At 45.7% G+C, this 24,092-nt stretch overlaps 1 long non-coding RNA gene across 1 annotated transcript in view; it reads right to left on the minus strand.

Annotated features, from left to right (window-relative positions):
* Nucleotides 1-21,813, minus strand: part of LOC144164955 (uncharacterized) — a 51,205-nt gene extending 29,392 nt beyond the window's left edge. Inside the window, exons 1-2 of the long non-coding RNA XR_013321268.1 lie at nucleotides 21,721-21,813; nucleotides 6,813-6,861 (exon numbers count right to left, since the gene is read on the minus strand). This is a non-coding gene — a long non-coding RNA (uncharacterized LOC144164955). The remainder of the gene's footprint in view (nucleotides 1-6,812; nucleotides 6,862-21,720) is intronic.
* Between the last annotated feature and the right edge of the window lie 2,279 nt (nucleotides 21,814-24,092).

The raw sequence follows: 24,092 nt of genomic DNA on the forward strand, positions 1-24,092 counted from the left end.
TCTGTTGAACGCGGGAAACGGAAGCCCATCAACGCTCTGTCCGGTGGTATTGGCTAAATAACGGGCTATCCTGGGTCCATGTTCCTGGCAACACCAGGTTTACTGGGGTACCTGGTGCCTCTGTCACTGCACTTGTCACCTATAGGTCGGTTCCTGGTTATTCGGTCAACGTTTCCTTCGGTAAAAGTAAACGAGTAATACCACTCCTTTGAGGGAATAAGTCCCCTTTTTGTTGTTTGGATTCAGCTGTAGTTACCATCTGAACCTCAAGTCGGCCAGCCCTACGTTGTCTTGTGTCCCTGTGATCAAGCTTTGATCAAGATCACCGGGTCATATTGTCCTGCGATGATTTGACCCGGTGTTCACGAAGGCACCTATCTAATCCAGTAGAGGCAGAGCTTAATGCTCCTTCACACACTCGACGAGTTCTGTTCCTAGGTCGTCGGCCTCTTCATTTCCCTGTAGTAGGAGCTCGCTCAGCGGCTGCAGAGCGACACAAGATGCTGAGGTTGCGACGCATACTGAAGACTTAGTGGCTGCCTCCAGAGTCGCTACTGTCAGAGCTTCGTTGGAATGGACAAAGGGTTCTTCAAAGGTAACTGGATAGGCGAGTGGAACGCTGCGGGTCATTCTGAGGGATCCAACTTTAGTGACATTTTCAGGGGGTCTCCACGAAGCCTTGCCTTTACTGTCTTGCGGGGTTGTGCAAACCTAGCAATTTTTTGATAACATGTCTCGAAATAGGAAATTATTTTGAAAAGTTCTTCTGAGGTGTAAATCAGATTCTTCATATTCCTTCGTGTAATCATCAATATCCAATAGGTTTCTGACCTGATTGTCGAGCTGTACGAGGAGGATATGTTTTTGCTGGGCGGATTCGTAGAGGGTTTTCAGCGTACGTGGTTTCCCAGGCCTTGCAAGCCTTGAAGGTGCGCTGCGCCGTCATGCAGTCCACTGGGCCGTTCCTCTCGGGTTTTACGGCACCAAATGTTGAGGAACTGGGGGCCATGGCACCGCCCAGAACACATGTTATTCCAACTCTGCGTCTCCCCTATCGCCAATGATGATAATAGTGCAAAAAAAGCTCGTCGTCTTCTTCTCTCCTCAACACTGGTCTCCGACGGCCACCGTTTGAAGTTTCTGCCCTTCACCTAAAACACATCGCCACGGTTGAATCCAGCCTATGTTTGGGGAATCGGGGTCCGCGGTGTCGCCAACACCGTCAATAAGATTGCTCAAGGTGCCCCATGCGGGGGCATATTCTCGTGGACAGCTTGGAAGTTAGTGGTAAGAAATAAACACTGACCTACCAGAGCATGAAGTGTAAAAGAGAGGAACCGTTACAAAAAAGTTATCAGTGGCTTAGCTCGGCTATGCCAGGATATAAGTAGCGTGATTTAAGGTTCAGCTGGTTATGCTTAGCGTTCCTGGTTGTCTAGGATTAGCTTGATTATAATGCCTACGGCTGGTTCAATGACGCAAACGCGGTATACGCATTATGTGACCCATGTATACTTATCAAGCGGCTCTGGCTTACTGTAACCAATTGCCCTAGAGCTAAGCTGGTTCCACAGGCGCACGTTGCTGCGACGCCCGAGCCATCGGTTCCACGCCCGGAAACCCTTCGCATAATCAAGTGAACCGGGCCGCCCCATGCCTTCCTTGCGGAGCACGGCTGTCTAGGAACCATGCGAAACTGCTCGACTTCGGCCAGTGTAGCTCGCGCTACAATATGTTTAAGAAAGACGTGTAGGACAGCAATCCTGCTACAGTTGTGAGTGAAAGTAAACATAAGAGCTAGTGGCCTTGGAAGACCACCACACACAGAAATTATTGAAGCCTACCTTTACGCCCATACACAGAGAGGCTGATGCAGTCCTCAACAGGTAGGACGCTGGTACATCAGGCGGCATGACTGCACCCAACAATAATGGAGATTTTCATAACAGCGGAGATATTCTACAATAGCCGTCGGAAGGTCCACGTCACCCCGTCAAGCAAACGCGGACGCCAAGCTCCATCACGAAAGGCGGCAAGCGTCAGTGGATTTTACAATCAGCACGTTCTACTCCAAAAAACAACACTGTACGCGTGTATGCAGCAATAGAAGATGTAAGGAAACGGCTCAGGTTGGCTGACTCGTTAACTCGTGGCTTGATGAGAGTTCCTGTGGCTCGCTAAGTCGCAATACAATAATTGAAGCCGGACACCTCGCTACCTCCTTGGTATTGGCCAAACAATTCTGCGACGGCTGATTTTTTACAATGTTTCGTAACTTCCAGGAGGCATGCAGACTTTCTCCGAACGGTAGACCAAACCACAACACATTAGGGATTCTCATTGAAGCAAAAGGCGGCGTAGCACTATACCTTAAACAATTAGATAGGACCCAATACAAGTTCTGGTGGGCACTGGGGCTCACGAGTGCAGCAGATTACTTCTAGGCGGAGTTGTTATCTCGAGGATATACGACAAAGCAGTGAATATTCGGACCACGGACAACGCACATCAGTCTACAAGGAATGATTGGCCACAGCTGCGACCGGGCACATTCCCTTACTTGAACGTTTGGGCACAATTTACCCCAGAAAGTAAGCAGACACGGGCAATGGTGCAATAGAAAATCTTTTTTTCTATATCCCACATGGTATTTAAAACACAATGGCAGCCCCAAGATAAAAACATTATTGCGGGGCAACGGGAGGCACCACTGGTTAGTGACGACTGCTAATACTAAGCTAGCCTCGTGAAGTGGGTACGCAATGCAGCAGAGGTCATTGGAGCCTCGGACCAAGGGTGCCATTCCTGCTGAAGCCTGCTCGCAGGTGTAGCACACGGCCCCAAACCCCGATGTGCCGCACAACACCGCGCAAACCAGACGTTATGGAACCCCCTTGAAGCGTAAAACGTTCACCAGCCCTAATATGCCCGATGAGGTAGCGCCGCCTCCCATGAGAATGAATCACCGGTTTATTCAGAAAGAAAAGTTGGAAGGAACAACGAAGGCAAACGTGTAAGCACTACTACACGCGCACAACCAGCGTGTGCAGAAACCACGTCGAGGTAACATTGCAGCAAATTAAGCAGTGCTTGTCAGCAAGTCACCTCATGGTGCTGTTAACTCCCGATGGTGTCTACAGTGGGTTTGGCCTACGTCGGGTGATTGACGTCCACCGTGGACGCTGGTCGCTCCACGCTCGTCGGACGTCGTAATGACCCTCTGCTCAAGAAAATAAGCTGGAACTCTATCTCCGCAGTCTTCAGGATATACTTCTGTCAATCACACATAGTCGGTACCCCGATCTTTCACATCGCACGACGTGTATAGCATTTACAAATGATTCTGCATGCTCCAAGAAACAGCTGCCCCGGTGTCATCGCTTTAATACGATTATTCGAAAACTCTGCAAAGGCTCTAATCGGATTCCTAGTGCCGTGTAAATTCCCCATCGCCACTGAATTCCCCAAATAAATGGTTCTTCTTGACTTTTGTAATGCACCACTCAAAACTTTAGCAATGAAGTTTGTAGAGATGTTTCTATGCTCACGAAGAATTTAGCCGTCATGCTACACTTCCAGCTAGCGGTTCCTCGGAGAGGATCCTTTAAGGTGTAGGCAATGTAGAAGGCGCCAAATAGTTAGCTATATAGTGTCAGTGATCGTTGCAGTGGTGAAACCGGGCATGGCTATTTTTTACACTTTTGTCAAACTTGGTTTTTAGCAATCCTTATATATGCCGGAAGAAATGCATTTTGTGCCCCTTAAAAACCGTTCCCAGTTTCTGAGGGCGATTCATCCAATGTCGAAAACAATTTTTCGGAACCAGTCCCCGTTTTAAGTTATAACATTTTATTTCAAAGCCTTCGAATTCAGCAAGCGCAAACCCTGTGAATTGCGCAGTGCCACCACAGCTGGCTTTTCCACAAATAGCCAACCGAACTACTACACACATGCCAATGCCCGAGCACGTACCGAAGTACGTACATACATACATACATACATACATACATACATACATACATACATACATACATACATACATACATACACATACATACATACATACATACATACATACATACACACATACATACATACATACATACATACATACATACATACATACATACATACACACATACATACATACATACATACATACATACATACATACATACATACATACATACATACATACATACATACATACATACATACATACATACATTCATACATACATACATACATACATACATACATACATGCATACATACATACATACCCGCAGCTTAGAAGCATAACTTTAATGCCAGGGCTGGTCGCGAAAAAAAATGAAATCCTGGGGAGGCATAGGCCAAAGCACTGAGAATTTCTAGCCTTTCCTAAGGCTACCTACTTTGCGGAAACCACAAAAGAGAGCAGATTGCTTTTTCACTTTTTCTAGGCAATGTTAGAACTACGCACTCAACCACGCCTTGTGGTGGGCAAGGGTTGGGATCCACCAGTTGCCGCCCGCGACTCCGAAATGACGCATGATTTGCCCTCAGTCTCACGCTCCAGCCTCTTCTCCCGTCCTTTCTCGGGTCACTTCTTACTTCTTGGACGGCCTGCATCACTCACTGCCATATGCGGACCACTTAGCCGCAAGTAATTTACAAGATTTCCTCGCATGTTGGACTGCGTCCCGCGTTTACGTAAATCCGGCGCCATCCTCAAGATATATGAGCTATCATTAAACATTATAGGTCACAACCCGATACGTTAAATGAGTCATGAAGACAAAATACAAGTTCGGTTTATTAGAAAAAAACTGCTTAGTCCCGATAACAATGATACCAATATTATCGCAATCTTCGAAAAACAACGCAGATAATAAAGAAAATGTGTGAAGCAGTCGCGACCTCTAGCCAATTTCTCCCAACTTCTCTATGACGTCACGGAGCCTCGTTTGTGCGATTGGCGGCTGCCTAACTGACCTGTCGCGACGAGATATGCCTAGACGTCTGTAATGGGACCTCTAATTCTATTTCACTCCATCACTTGAATGCTAATGTACTGTGAACGAACGGACCCTGGCGAAATCGTGAGGAATCAGTGCTGGGTACAAAAACACTGCTTAGATTTCATGCGGAAACAGGGCTAGAAAAGGTTATGTGAACTTTCTGAGCATGTACAATTTGTATATGTGTGCATTTCTCTTACTCCCATTTCTTTCCTTTCCTTTTTCTCTGTATTTTTCGCTGTCACTTCACTGTATTCACCCCATGTGGAGTAGCAAGCCCTACCGTTAGTGGGGCTGACCTCTTCAGCTTTCATTAAAGGGGTTCTCTCTCTCTCTCTCTCTCTCTCTCTGAAGATTATGTTTTATTGTTACCCGTATGACGTCATTATTGCTCATAACGCGTCACTGTGGCGCAAAATTTTGAAGTTTCTAAATACTTCTTGCTTTTTTTCGTAAAAAAACATCTTTTTTGGCTGTAATGGAGCTGAGTGAGATACTGAATCCTAGTTCTTTCAAACTAAACAAGTTGTATTTTCTCTTCATGGGGCCTTGAAGGTACACTGTAACACTCTTGAAGCAGTGCAAATAAACCTGACCTATGTTTAGATTACACGGCAAGGAATCCCGAAGCCAAATATTACAAGTGCACGTCGAGCAGAGCGCGCAAACTGCTGTAAATGCCACAGGAACACCAACCACTCTATTTTCAATTTTCCTCATTGTCCACAATTAGGACGGCCTAAATTGTGTCATTTCTGCCCTAAGTGTACTATTGGCTGTCCCCAGTCAACTTCACAGCTCATTCCTCACATTTCCTCAGACAATCTACCGTTGTCGGCGCTGTCTACCAACCTCTTTTATTCCTGAACATGCAAGCTCAGTTTCGGCGTCTCGTTTGGGTTTTGATTGCGCGCGCAATATGAGGGACGACATCAGTACTTTACCTTTAACTAGACCAGTCGAACACAAACCTTTATTGCTTCATAAACACCCTACCAGCCTGAGCGCGCTCTTGAGAACAGGCAGCCATGGCTGCCTTTTGGTTGCAAAATACCTGAAGTAAAACCCTCCAAGCTGCGGAGAAAAGGAAGAAAACTCCCCTGCCTGTGATATATCGAAGGCCTCCGAAGGGAGTACACCAGCTTCTCTATTCACCGGGAGAGAGCGTGCATTTTGGTTGCGTTGTCCGCGGTTGAGTTGAGACTACGCCGAAACTACGCGATTTCCAATGCGTGTAGTTTCGGTGATAGTGAACTATTTTTATAACTCTTACGGGAAGTGATTGCTGGGACAAAAGAATTTACCGGAAAATTCATTCTCCGTAGTCACGGTAAGTGCTGCAGGGTCCCTTTAACATCGGCACAAAAAGAACAAGCGATTTAACAAAAATCAATATTTTCTAACGCAAGCTGTTCACATTAGGTACCGCATGGATCTGCAGTGGCTTCCTACACGCTCCGGAATTGGGACCCTCGATTGCACAGAATAGGATCGTGTGCTTTCGTGTGTCTGGTCGTGTCCGGTTGTGTGATTCCAAATACCTTTTAGATAATGTGTTTCTGCAGTTATCCTTGAAGAGTATTTAGCAGTGAGAGTGTCACGCTTTGGGAAGTGTTTAGTACGACAAAAGCTACACTGTTCGTTGCGGGAGTGATACAGCGGAAATGTATCAGCAAACGTAAACCCCCCCTCTACTAAGGAAGCCAACCTATTGTAATTACCCCATAATGGCACAGCTGCAGGTTATTGAAACCAGTACTCTAAATTGTGTAGCGGTTAACGACAAATAATATGCTCGAAAAACACTTACGCTTCCTTCACAATGATATGTAGTACCGCTGATTAGGCAAGTGCTTGCCCTGAAAAAAAAGAGTACGGCAAAGTACTATCACTGTTGGCTGCATATTGATAGATGAGTCGAACAGTGGATATGGTCTGCTATAAAAATACTTCCTAAGTTATAATATATAAAAATAATATACTTTCCTTCCTTTTGCTACTCTTAGGTCCATTTCTGCACAAAAGCAATACTCTACTTACACAGTGGAAAGAATACGAGAATACAAGCAGACACTGATTCAGCAGCTCCTGCTGCCTCTTACAAGCACAGTACAAGTAAAGCTAATAAAATCAGGGAAAGCGAAAATCTCGGCATAAATTTAGGAGGCATCCTTCCTTTGTGTACAGTCACTGCATGTTTAGATGTTTCGCATGAAATAAGGCTTCTACACCCCCATGTGCTTGTTCCGCCAAAGGTCTACTCCCACTGTAATTTTTACGCCGGTCGACTGTACAGAGGAGAACAAAGGCTGTCTTGTGGGGGGGGGGGCGCTTACAGAAAACCAAAAATCACGTACCCCCGTCAAACGACGACGATTTTTGAACGCGAAACTTCCTCATGATGATTTCTGTGGTTGTTTACATTTTCTGAACCGCTGCCACGATATCGAAATGGAGCAATGGAATAGACGCCGGCTTCATAAGGTGAGGAACTGAGGTTCGATTTTCAAAAAACACCGGAAGTGTTTTTTCTTTCACTTCGGCAATATCCCGTTACAGACGCCATCAATGAGAACAATAAAACTTTAACTTAAAAACAATTTCCCTGCGTGTCTGAAATGACGTCCCAGTTAAGCGCGCATCGTCCAAGTTACGCAGCCTCTGGGTGAAACGCCACGCTGAGTCTGTGTTTCTGACTCATTGTTATTTATGACACAAGCCTCTCGTATCACTTCAGATAAGATATGTGATTGGGGAAACGGCTAGTCAAGCTGTCTAGTATGGCTTTTCCCCCGGATCCCGACACTTTATACGTACATATCTGTACGTAAATGTATATAGCTGGCAATAAAAATACATTCTTTCACTCATTCAAACACTGTTCTTGCTGCTTGCGTCTAAACAAAGGAGGCGTAGACGTAAGTGGTTTTAATGGCCGATTTCCTGTGACCGGTGTAAGCACAGCTAATGGTAAAGATTTACAGATTTAACGCTCATAAGGAATTTTTCACTGTTTAGTTGTTAATGCCGTCCATTCTGATTCTGTAAAAATCTGTTAGTATGCGCTACCAATAGCACACGTAAGTTTTCTTTTTCAGATTTACCTAAGTTACATCGTTCCAAACCAGCACCTAAGTAGAGCATCGTCATGATTTTCTTGAGAAGCACTCCTGTGGAAGTCAAAAGCAGTGCTTGTAAAACCAGTCCAAAGGCATTAAAACAACCTATTAACCACCAATGGTGCGTGTACTGAGGAACTTGTACTATGTGAACTCTACGTTTTGCAAAAAAAATCTCTCGTTTATACGATTCAATGAAAAAACATTTTGAGTATGAACGCCGTTCTACTAGGCTAGTTCGTAATGCTCAGGAAGTATTATTTTGGATAAAAAATGACTTCATCTCTTATTACTTCACAGCAAGATTCGTGGAAAGAACATAGTCCCAAGCCGCTGCTGTCGCGCAAATACCTGTCCTCTCTCCCCTCACTGGTCACACTTTTGTTACGCCATCTTGCACCTTTCACGATAAACACTGTTCAGCCTTCCTCCCGTCAAACTCAAGTTTAGCTCATCCAAATGCTCGTGCGCCATCTTCTGAAACCTTTTGTCCTCGGGTGACTTCTTGGAATTCCGCCACGTGCACGAGCACCGCCAAAAGCGCTTGTTATATTTAGCTTCAAAACGTGTTGTGAATTCGCAATCCTCCATATTTATTTTACAAAACCTAGCATCCATGTATTTTTTAAGACGATTACCCATACCCCTTATGTTGTGAAGTGTGGCGCAAATATGCCTCATCTTTTTTTCTTAACAATGTTGACAATTATGATGTGTTTTTCTTTATTGACCGGAAATATTTGCATATGAAAACCTCTCGTTAAAATGTTCTTTTAAGATTGGTCGGACACGCAATCAAGGGGTAGACCGCCAACCATACAGTGAAATAGGCAGACCAAATTTATTTGGGTGTAAATCGCCTGGCCACAGTGAACGCTGTAGTGGTGCTTTCACGTGCAGACGACGGGGTGCCACGCTTTTCTTCCCAACCCACAGTGGCCGCCGGGTGAAATTCAAGTTATCCCAGGTATAGCTTGTTGACAGTTCGTTAGAAACCGTAGTTTCTTATTCCCATTAGCGCAGCTGCACGAAAGTGTCGTAAGTCGAGATGTATTCGACACTTACGTGCATAGACGTATTAATACCCAATAGCTGTTTTACTTTTTGTATGTGTTTTTGTGCTTTAGCGAGCACGCACTGCATGGAGTGTCGTGAATGTAAAACTAGCAATAAAAATGCAGGTCATTGGCTGTTTTTATCACATGTAGTGGCCAGAGCGCACAGTAGAAACAGCCCTTCGAAACAAATTAATCTGGCGTCACGTATTCCTCCCCAAGCAACGGGCCCCGCAGTACGGGGATTCTCAATATTCCAGATATAGTTGTGTACCCGTCTAGTTCGCTCAGCCCAAGCAAAGGGGGTATGGAGTGCTGTATGTTCCGGAAGCAACCCTCACCTCGAATTCTTGAGTGGCTAAATTAGTTAAGTCAACCACGGTGGGAAGGCTCTTTGGTACGCATTCAACACTCCCTCACCAGAAAAAAGACCTGGTCGCCATGGTGTGGCACAAAACAAGAAACACAGGTCACTGACCAAGCCAAAAATAAATTGACGTTTCGGGAGCGCTACGGCATCTTGTTCACAATGGAAACGGCCTCTGGAAGAGGCCGAATTATATAGCCCCCAGTGATCTTTAAAGAGATTTGAAGTAGTAAGGATTCATGCAGCCGCCCGTCCTGTTGATTGTGTGCAGAGTTGTCTGAATAATCAAGGACTCCAGATGCAGGCGTGCAGATATGTTGCATTCACAAGCGTTCCGGTTGACCTGGCAATTGAAACTTGCAGGCAACGTCTAAGCGAGGATCCATCGCTAGAAAAAAGGACCCCTTTTGACGTGACGGAACTATGCCAGCTGCTTCGTTTCTACCTGGAAAACACTTACTTTAGCTACAACGGTGATTTCTACCAGCTGACTTTCGGGACAGCGATGGGGTGCCTCAATATCCGTGACGACGGCAAACCTCGCAATGGAGGCCATAGAACCCAAGGCATTAGATAATTTCCAGCCATGGCAAAAACTGTTTCTCAGGTATGTGGATGACTCCTTCTACGTCCTGGACCGGAGGCACGTTCAACGATTCCTGGAACAATTTATGGTGTGTAGCCTTCAATTCAATTTACTGTTGAAGAGGAGGCCAGTGGCTTACTTCCTTTTTTGGACGCCATCCTTTCTCGTACGGCTGAAGGTCTTACTTTCTGTGTTTACCGGAACCCGACCCATTCTGGAAGGTACCTGAACTTCAAGTCAGCACACCCTATCAGTCAAAAGCGGTCAGTTGTCATGGCATTATCAAATCGGGCCAGACGAACCTGCTCCGATGAAGTTGTGCTCCAGAAGGAATTGGCAACAATTGAAAGGGACCTTAAGAAGAGCAGCTACCCTTTTTCGTTCATGAGAAATACGCAGAGAATAATGGTTCCGGAGCGCCCTCTACTAGAGGAAAATGTTACAAGCCAGAACACAGAGAAGCCAAAACGCGCCGTGGTGCCATCTGTACCTGGGATCAGTGAGGCCCTGGCACGTGTTTTCCGAAAGCACAATTTGCAACTGGCGCACGCACCAACAAGCAAGCTGCGCAATGAGCTCGTGAATGTGAAAGACCGGCTTCCGCGTTGCAAAATTCCTGGTGTTGTTGATTGGAAAGCTTGCGCCGAATGCCCAGCAGTATACATAGGCGAATCCGGTAATTTTTGCAAAGGCATAAAGCAACACCAGTAAGACGTGCAAAAGAAAAACGTGGTCTCCAACGCCATTGCGGAACTCGTGGCGAATACTCAACATGCGATAAACTGGGAACATTCCAAGATATTGACGACGGAACTCAACATATCTGCACGCCTGAATTTGGAGTCCTTGATTATTCAGAGAACTCCGCATACAATCAACAGGACGGACGGCTGCGTGAATCCTGACTACTCCAAATCTCCTAAAAGATTACTGGGGGCTATACAATTCGGCGTCTTCAGATGGCCGTTTTCACTGTTAACGAGGGAGGCGTAGCGCTCCCGAAGCGTCAATTTGTTTTTTACTTATTCAGTGACCTGTGTTTATTGTTTTGTAGTATGCTACCTGACGAGACGGTATGCCGTCCACCCATCGACTTTCATGGTGTGGTATTTGGCCTACACCTCCTATGACTTGCCAAAGCAAATTTCGGTCTTCAGTCCCTAGCAGCTGTAGAGCACCCAAATACGCCGTGGGTAGCACAGAGCTACACCACAAAGTGCTAAAAATTTCTGGGTTCGGACAGGACACCTTTCGAACCTCACCCTGGTGACGTTCAAGGCACGAACCCAGTCTAGCGAGGGAAGCTTAGGTGTGCTACTAAGACGTTAAATGAAATGTCATAGGTTTGAGCGAAGTGAGAAGAACAGGAGAGGGTTTAAGCGGCTGTCTAGAGGGCATATTTTCTGCTACACAGGAATCCATGATAAGAAAGAACACCAAGTGAGATTCGTAATTCATAAAGAATTAGCAGGCAAGGTAGAAGAATTCTGCAGAATTGACGCAAGACTCGCAGGTGTTGTGATCAGGCTAAACAAGCTTCACAGGTTAAAAATAGTGTAGACGTATGCGCCAACAACCACCGAATATGATGAAGCCATACATTGGTTTTACGAGGCTGTTTAATTACTAAATAAGAAAACCACATAGGTCTAAATTGTGATCGATGACTTTAACACAAATGTCGGTAAGAAGCAATTCGGAGGAGGGTCAGTAGGAAACTTTATAATAGACAGTCGCAACAACCGGGGAGATACACTGGTGCGATTTGCGGAGAGACATAATCCACACCTAATGAACACATTCTTCTACAAATAAACGAACAGGATACGCACATAAAAAATCCCGATGGTAGAGCAAAAAAAGAAACTGACTTCATTTTACCTTACAACACTGGTATTGTGCAAGACGTGTTGGTGATATTGTGACGAGGGTGCTGGGCTCTGTACTGAGCCGACGGGTATGCGTCAGTGTTTATGGGGCTGATGAGTGCTGAGCTGCTGGAACAGGCAGCCGATGACGACCGGACTAGATTCGCTTGGTGCGTTGATCTGGACGCTCTGCTCTGGCTTCATCCTTTGGCTTCCTCCTTCCACCTATGTGAATACAATACCTTCCCCGTAACCTTTTGTTGGAGTGAGCGGGATCGTCCCCAACCTGGCCTCTGCATCGCATCGTCTCGGCCTTGGGCAAAATCGTCGAGGGACCGTCGGCCATGCCGGGCAGCCCCAGCCCACTGCGACTTGCATTCGACCACGTCCCCCGCCCTTTGTCCCCAGCCCGTGTGCAGCCACTGAAGACCAGCCGATGCAAGCCGAGAACAGACCAAAGAAGACGCCGTGTTCCCAGCCCTTCCTTTCGTCCGACGTGGTTCGAATTCCGCAGACAGTTCGTGTCTGCCTTGAAGACATCGTTTCTGTGTGGCCAGGCATCAACAGAGACGTCATCTTCATCTGTGGTGGCAGCCATATCTTCACTGTACCTTGTCATCGCATCGCTCATCCTCATCGCAATCCTCGTGTTGCCTCGGCCACGACCAGGTCGGTCGTCCTCGAACTAGGGTTGATGTTATGCGACTAAGGTGGGCAATGCCTCACAGCTCCTTGAACCAACGACGACGACGACGACAACAATGAAGTGCCTGGCGCGCACCATGCGCGAGCTCTGTCATGGCCGTATTGTACTATCGGCGTCAAATGAAACGGGAACACGGAATTATGAACCAAAACGTGCGTGTAAAATTGAAAAATGCTGTTCATAGAGTTCAGATAATGGCTTGCTATTGGCATGTTTGGAAATAAACGTTTCCAAACTTTGTTTTCGTAACTAATCCACACGGCATTTCGGCTTGCATGGAAAGAAATAGCGCTATTTGTGTGTCAAGGTGCATATTTTTGTGTTCGCGTTTTATGTGACGCCGATAGTACATAATGTGAATAAATAGATTCACCCCATCGCATTGTTCGTCTGAACTTTGTCCGGCTACCACGTAACATTTTGGTGGTAGTGCGGGGTATCGATCCCGGTACCCCTACTTCTGTTCCTTAGCGAACGTTCGTTTACCGCCCCTAGCCATTACACTTGTGTCCTTGCAACTGTACCCCCTTGTACCCGAGTGCGATTACCTCGCTTGGCCTCTTGTTGACGTACTCTTCGCCCGCATTGTGAAAACGCCACACGCTGTCATAACGATTGTGGATGGTCGCGTCCGAATGCCGTTCACAAATTTCGGCTATACGCCTCACGTTATCCCAAAAGGAATATCGGCAGCTACGCTATGGACAAATTCACAGTGTCAGGTGAGTGCATTAGCCGATGTCACCAGCCTAGACGGTCCGTGCGAGGCCAATCCCACTGCACCTCTGCCGCTAGATCTCGAACCCATGATAGCTGCCGATCTGCCAACTGTACACGCAGGAAACCTCGTGATTTATTCACATTGTTGAGACATTTTCTACGTTGACGATCGCCCCCTGGGGCAGGCCACTGCTATTCAGCATCGTATCAACTCAAGGGATGCCAATCCCGTACCCAGACGGCCTTGCCGGGTGTCTATGGGGAACGCCAAGATATACAAGTGGAAGTGGACCAGATGCTTCTCAATGACATTAATGGGCCTTCACTAGTCAATGGGCATCCCCGGTTATCTTGGTCAAGAAGGGTGGTACATGGCAGTTTTGCGTAAACTATCGTCAACTCAGCAAAGTTGCTACTAAAGACGTGTACCCTCTTCCTCGCATTGACGACGCGTTGTATTGCCTCCACGGCGCCAAGTATTTCTTTTCCATAGATCTCCGTATTAGATACTGGCAGATTGCGGTTGATGAGCTCGATAACAAAAAAACAGCATTCGTAACGCCGGATGGTCTTTACCAGTTTAAAGTAATGCCGTTCAGCTTATGTAACGTGCCAGCCACGTTCGAGCGGATGATGGACTTCCTGTACCATGGCTTCTCTCTGTTGCCTTGATGACGTCGTCGTTTTCTCGCCCACATTTGAAAGCCATCTGGAACGACTTTCGGCGATCCTTGACGTTTTCCGGCGAGCAGGAATGCAGCTGAATTCCAAGAAGTGCCGCTTCGGGCGTCACGAGATCACAGTACTCGGCTATCTAGTTGACGCCACTGGAGTCCGCCTCGACCCTGAAAAGCTTCAAGCTGTCAGAGAGCGTCCTCAACCTCGCTCCTCCAAAGACGTCCGAAGCTTCGTAGGCTTGTGTTCATACTTTGACCGCTTCATTAAAAATTTCTCGACTATCGCCCGGCCACTCACTCATCTCCGCAAGACCGCTACCTTCTCGTGGTGCCCAGAACAAACGGAAGCCTTCCAAACGCTCACACAAATACTCGCTGCTTCTCCCATTCTGGGACATTTCGACCCGGTGGCACCCACTGAAGTCCGTACAGATGAGACTGGACACGGCATTGGAGCTGTTTTAGCGCAACGACAAGCAAACGGCGACCAAGCCATTGCTTATGCCAGCCGTCTTCCCTCGTCATCAGAGCAGAACTACGCTATCACGTAGCGCGAATGTCTTGCTCTTGTAAGGGCCGTAGGAAAACTCCGTCCCTACTTCTACGGGAGGCCGTTCACACTTGTCACCGATCACCACGCCCTTTGCTGGCTCTCCTCCTTAAAGGATCCCACGGGACGCTCAGGGTGCTGGGCTTTTACCTTACAAGAATTCTGCTTTACTGTATCCTACAAATCTTGTCGTAGACATCAAGATGCGGACTGCTTGTCTCGCCATCCAGTCGATCCACCTGGTTCTCCTGCCCATGACGCCGACGCCTGCGTCCTGGCTATTTCTGATTTGACTCATATTGAGGATGAACAGCGTTATGACAACACCTTATGGGCCATCACGGATAACCTACGCTCATCGGCACACGATCCTTCGCTGCAGGGATACATAGTCTAAGATGGTGTGCTTAACTGCCGCAACTTTCGCTCTTACGGCCCTGCTTTACTCCTGGTCGTTTGGGAACACCTTCGACGGTCTGTGCTCCATCAACTGCACTATGCACCTACTGCAGGTCATCTAGGCTTGACATGCACCTATGGCCGTGTCAGGTGGCGCTTCTTCTTGCCTGGCCTATATAGGTCGGTTCTCCGCTACGTCAGTGCTTGTGACCCCTGCCAACGACAAAAAAGGTTAACAACAGCAGCGGCTGGTCTATTCCAGGCCCTCGACGTGCCGAGCGAACCGTTCTACCGAGTAGAGATGGACCTTCTTGGTGCCTACTCTTTTCAACCTCCGAGAACAAGTGGATTGCCGTGGCAGCGGACTATGCTACCCGTTTTGCTACTACCATGGCGCTACCTACAAATTGTGTGTCTTATGTCATTGACTTCCTCCTTCACGACGTCATTTTACACCATGGCGCAGCACGTTAACTTCTCACCGACCGAGGACGATACTTTTTTCCAAAGTGGTGGCTGATCTGCTTCGTTTGAGTTACACGACACACAAGCGCACTACTTCTTACCATCCCAAGACCAGCGGACTTACAGAACGATTTAACCGCACGCTTACGGACATGCTGCCTAGGTTTGTCTCCGCGGATCACAAAGATTGGGACCTGACGTTGCCCTACGTGACTTTTGCGTACATCTCCTCGAGCCACGATACGGCTGTTTCTTCTCCCTTTTATCTCCTCTATGGACGTGAGCCCACTTTGCCGCATGACACCTTGATTCCCTCATCGACCACTTCACCGACCGAATATGGCTTCGAAGACATTTCTCGTGCAACTATAGCCCGTGAGGTCGTCCGCGCCCGCCTTTCGGCCTCGCAGGTGTCGCAAAAAAAGCCTTTTGACCTTAAGCACCGCAACGTCTATTGTACTTCTGGAACGCTCGTGTTGTGGTGGTCTCCGTCTCGCCGTGTGGACCTCTATGAAAAGCTTCTCTCGCCTTATCATGGCCCATACAATGTGCTTCGCCAGGTCTCCGATGTGGCTTATGAGATAAGTCATGCTGCAACGTCCACGTCGTCTTCCACGCCGAAGACCGATATCATGCATGTACCGCCATTGAAGCCCTACAACTCTCCCAGCTTGGACGCTACACCATGGACAGCACAGAGTCGGTGCTTCCTGGGCTGGTGGATATGTGACGAGGATGCTCGGCTCTGTACTAAGCCGACAGGTATGCGTCGGTTTCTGTGGGACTGATGACTGCTGAGCTGCTAGAAGAGGAAGCCGACGACAAATGGACTCGATTCGCTTGGTGCGTGGATCTGGACGCTCTGCTCTGCCTTCATCTTCTGACTTCCTTCTTCCAGCTTTTTGAATACAGTAACTTCCCCGTAACCATATGTACGAATCAGTGCAGCGATCACAGAATGGGTAACAGAAATGTAATCCTAAATCTTAACATAAAAAGAAGGAAACTCTGGAAAAGTAAGAAACCCAAAACAGAGTCAGTAAGAGACCAGATGAAGGAGTTTAAAATAACTCTCCAAGACGAATTTACGCTTCCTTATGAGAACAAAAATAGCGTTTCAAGGCTGAATAACAACCTAACAACAAAATTCACAGAATCTTCAGCAGCTGTGGGAGAAGCAGCATGTAGGAAAATAATGGCAAAACTTACTAACAAAACAACAGAACTAATTGCCAGCCTTAAGAACATAAAACTTTGAAGTCCTGTTGATCAAAGTAGGTTGGCAGTATTGTCTAAATTGATTATTGAACTTAAAACAAACGGCACTTGGGCTGGCAACATGGCAGTGATTGAGAAATACCTGCAAAAATGTGGATGTTTGAAAGCAACAAAGGGGAAGCTGGCCATCGGAAAAGACAACGTACGAACTCCAAGACGAACAGGGCAACAATATGTACATCATGGACGAAATAATAAAGGTGGATGAAAAATTCTGCACCACTCTGCATTCCAGTGACTTTAGATCAGGGGAAAACACTCAGAGTACAAACTTAACTTGCTATGTCCCACAAGTTACTAAGAAAGAATTAGGATACGCTCTGAAGGGCATACAAAAGACTAAACGCTGCAGGCCACAACGGCATAATCGTGGACCTTTTGAACAAGGGAGGAGATATTGTACTGGAAAAGCTTGCTTCATTAATTCCGGAATGCTGATGACTCAGAAAGTGCCCATAGCTTCGAAAAACGCTGCAAATATTCTGATTAATAAAAAGGGAGATACCAACGGCCTTAACAATAGCTGTACTGGGGTTCTTGCACCCAGCCGCGGTTCCCCAGGAAGACACTGAGCCCCCTCAATCACACCTTTACTGGGAGTCCCGCTCCGCCAAGGTCCACTGCTCAGCCGATCCGGATGCGCACACCTCGCCCAGCCGAGTCCGCCATGTTCTAACCTAGCTCGTCTCGCCCCACATCTTCCTCAGCCGGCAGATGTCCATCCCGTGAGATTGTCCCCCGCCACTATTGCGGGATTGCCACACAATTAAAGACCTATCCGCCTAGTCTCAGGTATATCCGCCTAGCTTTGCAAACAGTTAATTACAAGCGGTTTACTGCAGTTCTAGTTAAGCGCATTGGAGACAGCCAGGATTCCGAACAACGCAATGAGTTGGCTGGGTTTAGGATAAGGTAGTCAACCTTGAGTCACATCTATGTTGTAATGAAGTCATAAAAATTTGCTAAATACACTAAACCTATTTATACGGCATTTATCGACTATGAGAACGCGTTTGACTCAGTACAAATTGCAGCCGTGCTAAAAGCGTTAAAAGACCAGCGAATAGACGAGACCTACACACGACTTCTAGAAGACATGTATAAAGGATGTACGGGCCGAAAGACACTTCACAACTAAAGCGATAAATTTCGCAATCCAAAAGGGAGTAAGACAGGTTGGCACTATCCTACAAAAATGGTTCACAGCATGTCTGCAGACGGTAATAAGAAAGCTTGACAGGAAAAACACAGGGTTAAAAATAAACGGAGAATACTTTAAGGTATTTAGGATTTGAAGACGACAATGCATTCCGGAGTGAGACTGCAGAACTCCTGCCAAAACTTTTTGATGAACTAGAAGGAAACTCATGACTGTGGAAATAACCAAATATGAATAAATTTAAAGTAATAAGAAATAAGCATGCCGTAAGCGCCCTCTTAAGCTTAGGAGACGAAGCGCTCGAAGAAGTACACTAATATAACTATTTGGGGTGGGTGGTTAGTGCTAACCCCTTCCAGAAAAGAGAAATCTTGCGAATAATAGGTATGGGCTGGGGAGCACTCGGCAAGCACTCCAAAATTACCAACAGCAGGCTGCTCTCTCGCTTGAAAGACAAATGTACAACCGGTGCATACCGCCTGCAAAGACATACGGAACAGAAACTTGGCACCTTACAAAAGAAATAAAAAACAAACTTAGAGAGTCTCAACAGGCCATGGAACGAATAATGATAGAAGTTACACTTCGGGGAAAGGAAAGGAGCTTCCTGGATCAGGGAACACGCTCGAGTAGACGACATCATATTTCCAGAAAAGAAAAAAATGTACTTCGGCTGACAGTGTTGTGATACGAACCGACAACGCGTGTTCAACAAGGGTAACAGAGTGGTTACAAAAAGGTCGGTATAATATAAATGGAAGGCCAATCACACTATGGAGGATGGAATACGAAAGTTCGGTGGCAAGCAGTGGACTCAAGCGCCGCAGGACAGAAGCTGTAGGAAGTCAATAGGAGAGGCATTCTCCCTGCAGTGGGCCTAAGCAGGCTTTTGGTGATGAAGTTGAAATAGCCTAAGAAAGACTGTCATCTTAAAACTTATTGGCTGAATGGTTGTGCACTGCCGTGTTTGCTATTCTCGCACTTTATTAACGAGTTAGTTTATTTCTTACGTTTTACTTGGAGTCGAGCTCTCAACACTTCATTGCCGTTGCAATGCTATATTGTCCCGTTGCCATAAACGACGAGGGTTTCTTGACAAGCAAACAGCATTGAAGCAATCTTGTGCGGCCCATTACAGCTAAAATACACGTCGAAAAAACACTGAGCTGTGACGTGGACGTATGAATGTCGGCCAGTAAAATTCATCAGCGTCGCCTTTCAACGCATTCATTTATAGTGCTCTCGTGCTGAAAGCATCCATTTAGATCGAGGACAATTTCGAATAAGTAAGAACAGTCTAGCGCCGTAATGGCAGAGGAACACCCCCTTTGTATCTAAACAAGCAAACGAAAGGGGAACTTTCACGGGTTTTGCATGTCCTACGTCTTCTCAAGTTGCATTCTTGAGCATGTAAGAAGGCTACCTCCGCAAACTATGTGCGAACTTTCAATAGACTCGGGCCGTTTCTCGCCATTATTGTGCCTGTTTTTGTTGAGATATATTACGTTTTCGCGTAATAATCTGAATCCACTACTATCACATGTTGGCAGCAGATTCGTGCTCCTATTTAACCTAGTATCGTGTGTTTTGAGTTGCAGTGTTAGTAACTGTTGTACCGAGAAGTGTATATAATTAGCAGGTATATTCTGACCACTCTGAAGCAAGGTTACGGATAGCAGGCTGAATGGCTTTGATGCTGACATCTCACAAAGCAATGTTTCGTGTCCACCCGCAACCCTTACTACCATCATCGATGGTTAGATTCTTACATGTTGCTCTGGCAAAAACGGCGTTGCCCATGTGTAATGTGCCTGCCGCGGTATGTGTAATTAAGGAAAACAATAACTATGCCTCTATTTTTACATCAACGAGTAAAGAATCGCAAGGTTTTACGATACGTAGCATGAAGATTTACTTTGCTTATACGCCTAGTTTTCGCTTTGGTGTCTGAAGACTTATAATAATGTCTGTCAAACAAGCTATAACAGGCGTGTTAGTTTATATAAAAGGTTTCTTCGTAGCATTGTACGGCTACGGTTTCACAAATTAACGGATTGATCTTTATATTGGAGGGTTACGTCTGGAGAGAAACTCTTGTATAAATAAAAACGCACATGACAAGAAGCCGTCGCTATTTGTGAAAGGTTTGGCCGCATCATCCGCTTTACAGCCGTTTTCAAGCTACGAACAAATAATGGATTGGTAAGGCACCCTGCTCGTTCTTAAACCGTATTCATCGTTAGACAGCTATGCGCCTGTTGTGTCCTTTACCGCTCGGACCTTTCATGAGCTGTAGTCTGTTGGTTCTTCAGTTGCAGCGAGAGAGTTCCACTATCATCGGCGTGCGGCATTCTGATCGGCAGTGCATCTGATTCGGCGTCGTATTCAATCATCTACTGCGTTTTATAGAAGGCGCTTTAGCACGCGTTCGAGATCCTGTCATAATGAAGGAAGCAACATTGGCAAAACCTTGTCCAGTTAATGGATTTTGTGTCATGGTAATAGAGTCAATATAGTCCCTTTATTACTGCGTTTTTTTTGTTTCTTTACTATGACTGGGAGGCCTGTCGCCGCGCTTTTGTTAGCATAACCTATTCTTTTTGCGGGCAAACGTTTCTTTAATTCATCGTACTATCACACACACTACGTTTTGAAGCCCTCCTGGTAGGGACTTTGTCATTTAATTAGAATAGGTCTTATACCTTCCATTGACGACGTTACCGTAGTCTCCTTTCCTACGATCGAGAGTGTTGACTGATGGTGGTTGTTTCATAATTTTATTTCATAATCAGCGTAGTGAGTTTTCTGATGTTAGGCTCAGCAAATGTCCTTAACAAGAGTTTCAAAGTGCCCTATCGTGACGGAGGTATTCTGCCCACTTTTCTTTGCCTACAACCAATATTGAATATTGATCCCGAATATCTGCGCTCTATACGTTTTCCGAACACCTACGGTTTCTATACTACACGCATTGAGCGAATTTTTATTGTCGGTATTATCTGTATGCTGTTCGCCACTTCTGGACAATCGCCTACCCACGCCAGCGGAGGATTTTAGCGTATGCGGCCATTATGCCGCCCCTATAAAAGGAAACACCCGAAACTGTTGATATCTAGTGGGCGCAAGGTTTGCTTGTTCAAAGTTACTCAGAAAAGTACTCTTGCTCGTCTGCAAGCAGCTAGAGATGAGGCAGTACGATAGTGAAGCATTCAAGCGGGAACCAGCTGCTGATGCACAATTTCGTGAGCCCAATAAATAAATCAAAGAAAATATCGCTGCACGATTTTAAGAAGTTTATAAAAACATCATCTGTATGATACCGCTTTTTAGTTATGACGCATTCCTTCTGTGAAAATGTTTACGAGTTAACAACCTTCTTCGAATATTTGAATTTTCTTCGTGTGTTATGGGAAACTTCCTCTGTCAGGGAAGTAACACCAACTTATGATGTAATGACAAGATGCTGAACCGGAATGGAAGTATTTCGCAAAAAGTTTCCGTTGAAAGATTGCATTTGTATAACCCCAAATTTTAACCTTTTCAAAAGGTCGCATAATATTATTTCTCCTAATAAATAAAAATGTTAAACCGTGAGACAAACGCCCGGACAGCCTCTTCCGTAAGGCATGAATTATTGCTCAATAAGGATACTCTTCGTTTTTGTTTAAGTGCCAGCACAAACGCACCCATCAAAAATAATGCTTGTGCAAAGATACCGCCGGAATCATCTAGCAGTACACAGCTGAAAACATATAAAGACGTTACTCACATGACTAAAACCACGGTTACAAGGATCAGAAAGGCAGTTGGTCCCTTCATGGCTTTGTAATAAACTATGAAGTAAAGTAGAAATGGCAGCCACCTACTTGAATTTGCAGTTTCAGACGCTCCAGCTAATATATATATAGGTCTCACAATACAAGAAGAGGGGTGGATGGCTCTAAAACGAAATTACGTCGTAACCACATGACTAGCAGTAACCTACTGGGTAGTTATGTTTCTTTTCGGCAACAACAAAAAGGCGTATTTTGAACAGTCGAAGTAAGTTATTTGACACATCATAGTTTTGTTGCTCTAGCTTTAGGTAGTTCCATCATTGCTCTTCTTCGGAAGAGATGAAAACTATTGTTAGCTGCGAGTTCTTTCGTAAAACCGGCCGCACAACCATACCAAATGTAAAACCAACAATGAGGGACAACGGCCCAGCGGTTTCCAGCAAAACAATGCTCCGTGAGTTTCTACTTTCCTGTAATAAACAAAAAAAGTTTGCTTTGACCAAACGTGCAGGTGTATCAATTTGATAACTCCTGAACACCGCACCTGCCTTAATATTCAGAGGGGCAGCGACCTGGCGAAACACGTACACCGATGCTATTGCAGCGCCGATCTGAATAGCGCATTTATAGTGGGGCATCGTGCGGCGAAGCAGAAGCGAGATAATGTCGAAACCTAACGAGAGAAAACACACGGAAAAATGCGTTATTCTACGATCTGTGGTAATCGCGCATAAAGAAATAGCTTTTCGTAACGCAGCGCAACAGCAGCTGAAACATGCGTTCGTTTGGTTCAGACTTTGCCTTACCTTTTTGCCTGTGAGAGGGTCCCAAAATTATGCGCTTCCTCTAGGGAAAAAAATGTATATAGTTATCGCAGCTTCTATTCAATAAAGCAGTTAAGTCCATAGCCCGTTGGTGCGTGTCTTATTCCCTTTTTGCGGACAACGTTTACCACTGGTGTTAACTTCAAAACCAGTAGGTAAAAAATTTCATGGAATTGTTTTCAGATTTTTCACCACTAGAGTAGGGACGTTTTAAAAAAAATGCCGCTCCACATAGGTACCCTGAACGTACGTGGGCTATGTTTCAGGCGGAAACAATGCCCATCGTCGGGCCTCATAATTGGGAAGAAACCCGACGTTCTTTGCACACAAGAAACCAAAATAAAGGCAGAGGAGAAGCCTGACAGCATGGTAAATACATTCGTAACCAGTTTTTGCCGGCGCGTACATCGCCCTGTACGAACATCTCAACGGTGTTGTGTATTTCTGAGACCAGATATTGACGTATTAGTTAAAATAATCATTCTATTGATTCTGGTAGATTACTTATAAGTGACTTTCTAATTGCGGAAGTGAATTTTTGGTGCTCCGTATTTACGCTCCAAAGAAAATACAAGAATGAGATTTTTTTAGTACATTAAAATCCATCTGAATTGGGAAAACGTGAAACTCCTTTGGGATACTGTAAAAGCATTTGTGGGCGAGAATAAAAAAATGGTTGGTGTTTGACAGAAAGCTAGGTTCCATCCGATCAAATATTTTTTTAACAACTTCCAGCGGTGTAGCTAAACAATGTGGTTCGCCTCCGTAGCGTTGACTACATTGCCACACAAAGTTTTCCCCGTATATTGGAAAGTACAGCCATCAGCGGGTGGTGCGCGTGCAACTTTGGTGTGTTCTTTTTCTGCGTTTCGTGCGTTCTTTTCTCGCGCGTACTGGGTGGTCGAGAATACAAAACAAGGGCAATGACAGAATAAAGCATATAAAAAGAAGTGAATTTGGTGCGGAGTTTATTACTGGGCTACAACAAGGCTCGCGTAAGTTGCGTAATCGACTCCATGTAATCGTGGTGGAGAGGTTCAAGATCAGTAGTCATCAGAAGGTCTTCAGCCATCGTTCTTTTTTTATAATATGTAAGGTTAATGTGTAGCGGGGGAAGGTATGGTGATGCCAAGTTCCAGAATGTGCTCGAACTCTTCACGGCAAATGTTCAATCTGTCGGGTGCGAGAATTCGGGGGCAAAAGAAGACGGGTAGTCAAGCAGTTTTTATCTGAAGCTGGAGGTCATGTGTCACAGGCTGATTCTACTCGCTTGCTTACCTGATGGTGGGGAGCCTCATAAAGGGACCAAGCAGACAAACTACACGCATGTTTTTTTTTCGAAAGATTTCGTCTTTTATAGTTTCCGCAGTGCTTGCCTGCAGGTAATGATGCCATATTCAAGAAGAAAAAATAATCAATATAGCTTAAAATTTTCATTCTCCTGCCAAATTGTGCGTTTTCCTGACTTCACCCATGAAGTCAAAGTGCGCGTATTCAAATAAATTTCAACTGCGTAATCTGGCTCTGCAACCTTGTTTGCC

Source organism: Haemaphysalis longicornis, unplaced genomic scaffold (assembly GCF_048455015.1).
Source record: "Haemaphysalis longicornis isolate Haplotype H1 unplaced genomic scaffold, Haemaphysalis longicornis Haplotype H1 scaffold_14, whole genome shotgun sequence".
Classification (NCBI taxonomy): Eukaryota; Metazoa; Arthropoda; class Arachnida; order Ixodida; family Ixodidae; genus Haemaphysalis; species Haemaphysalis longicornis.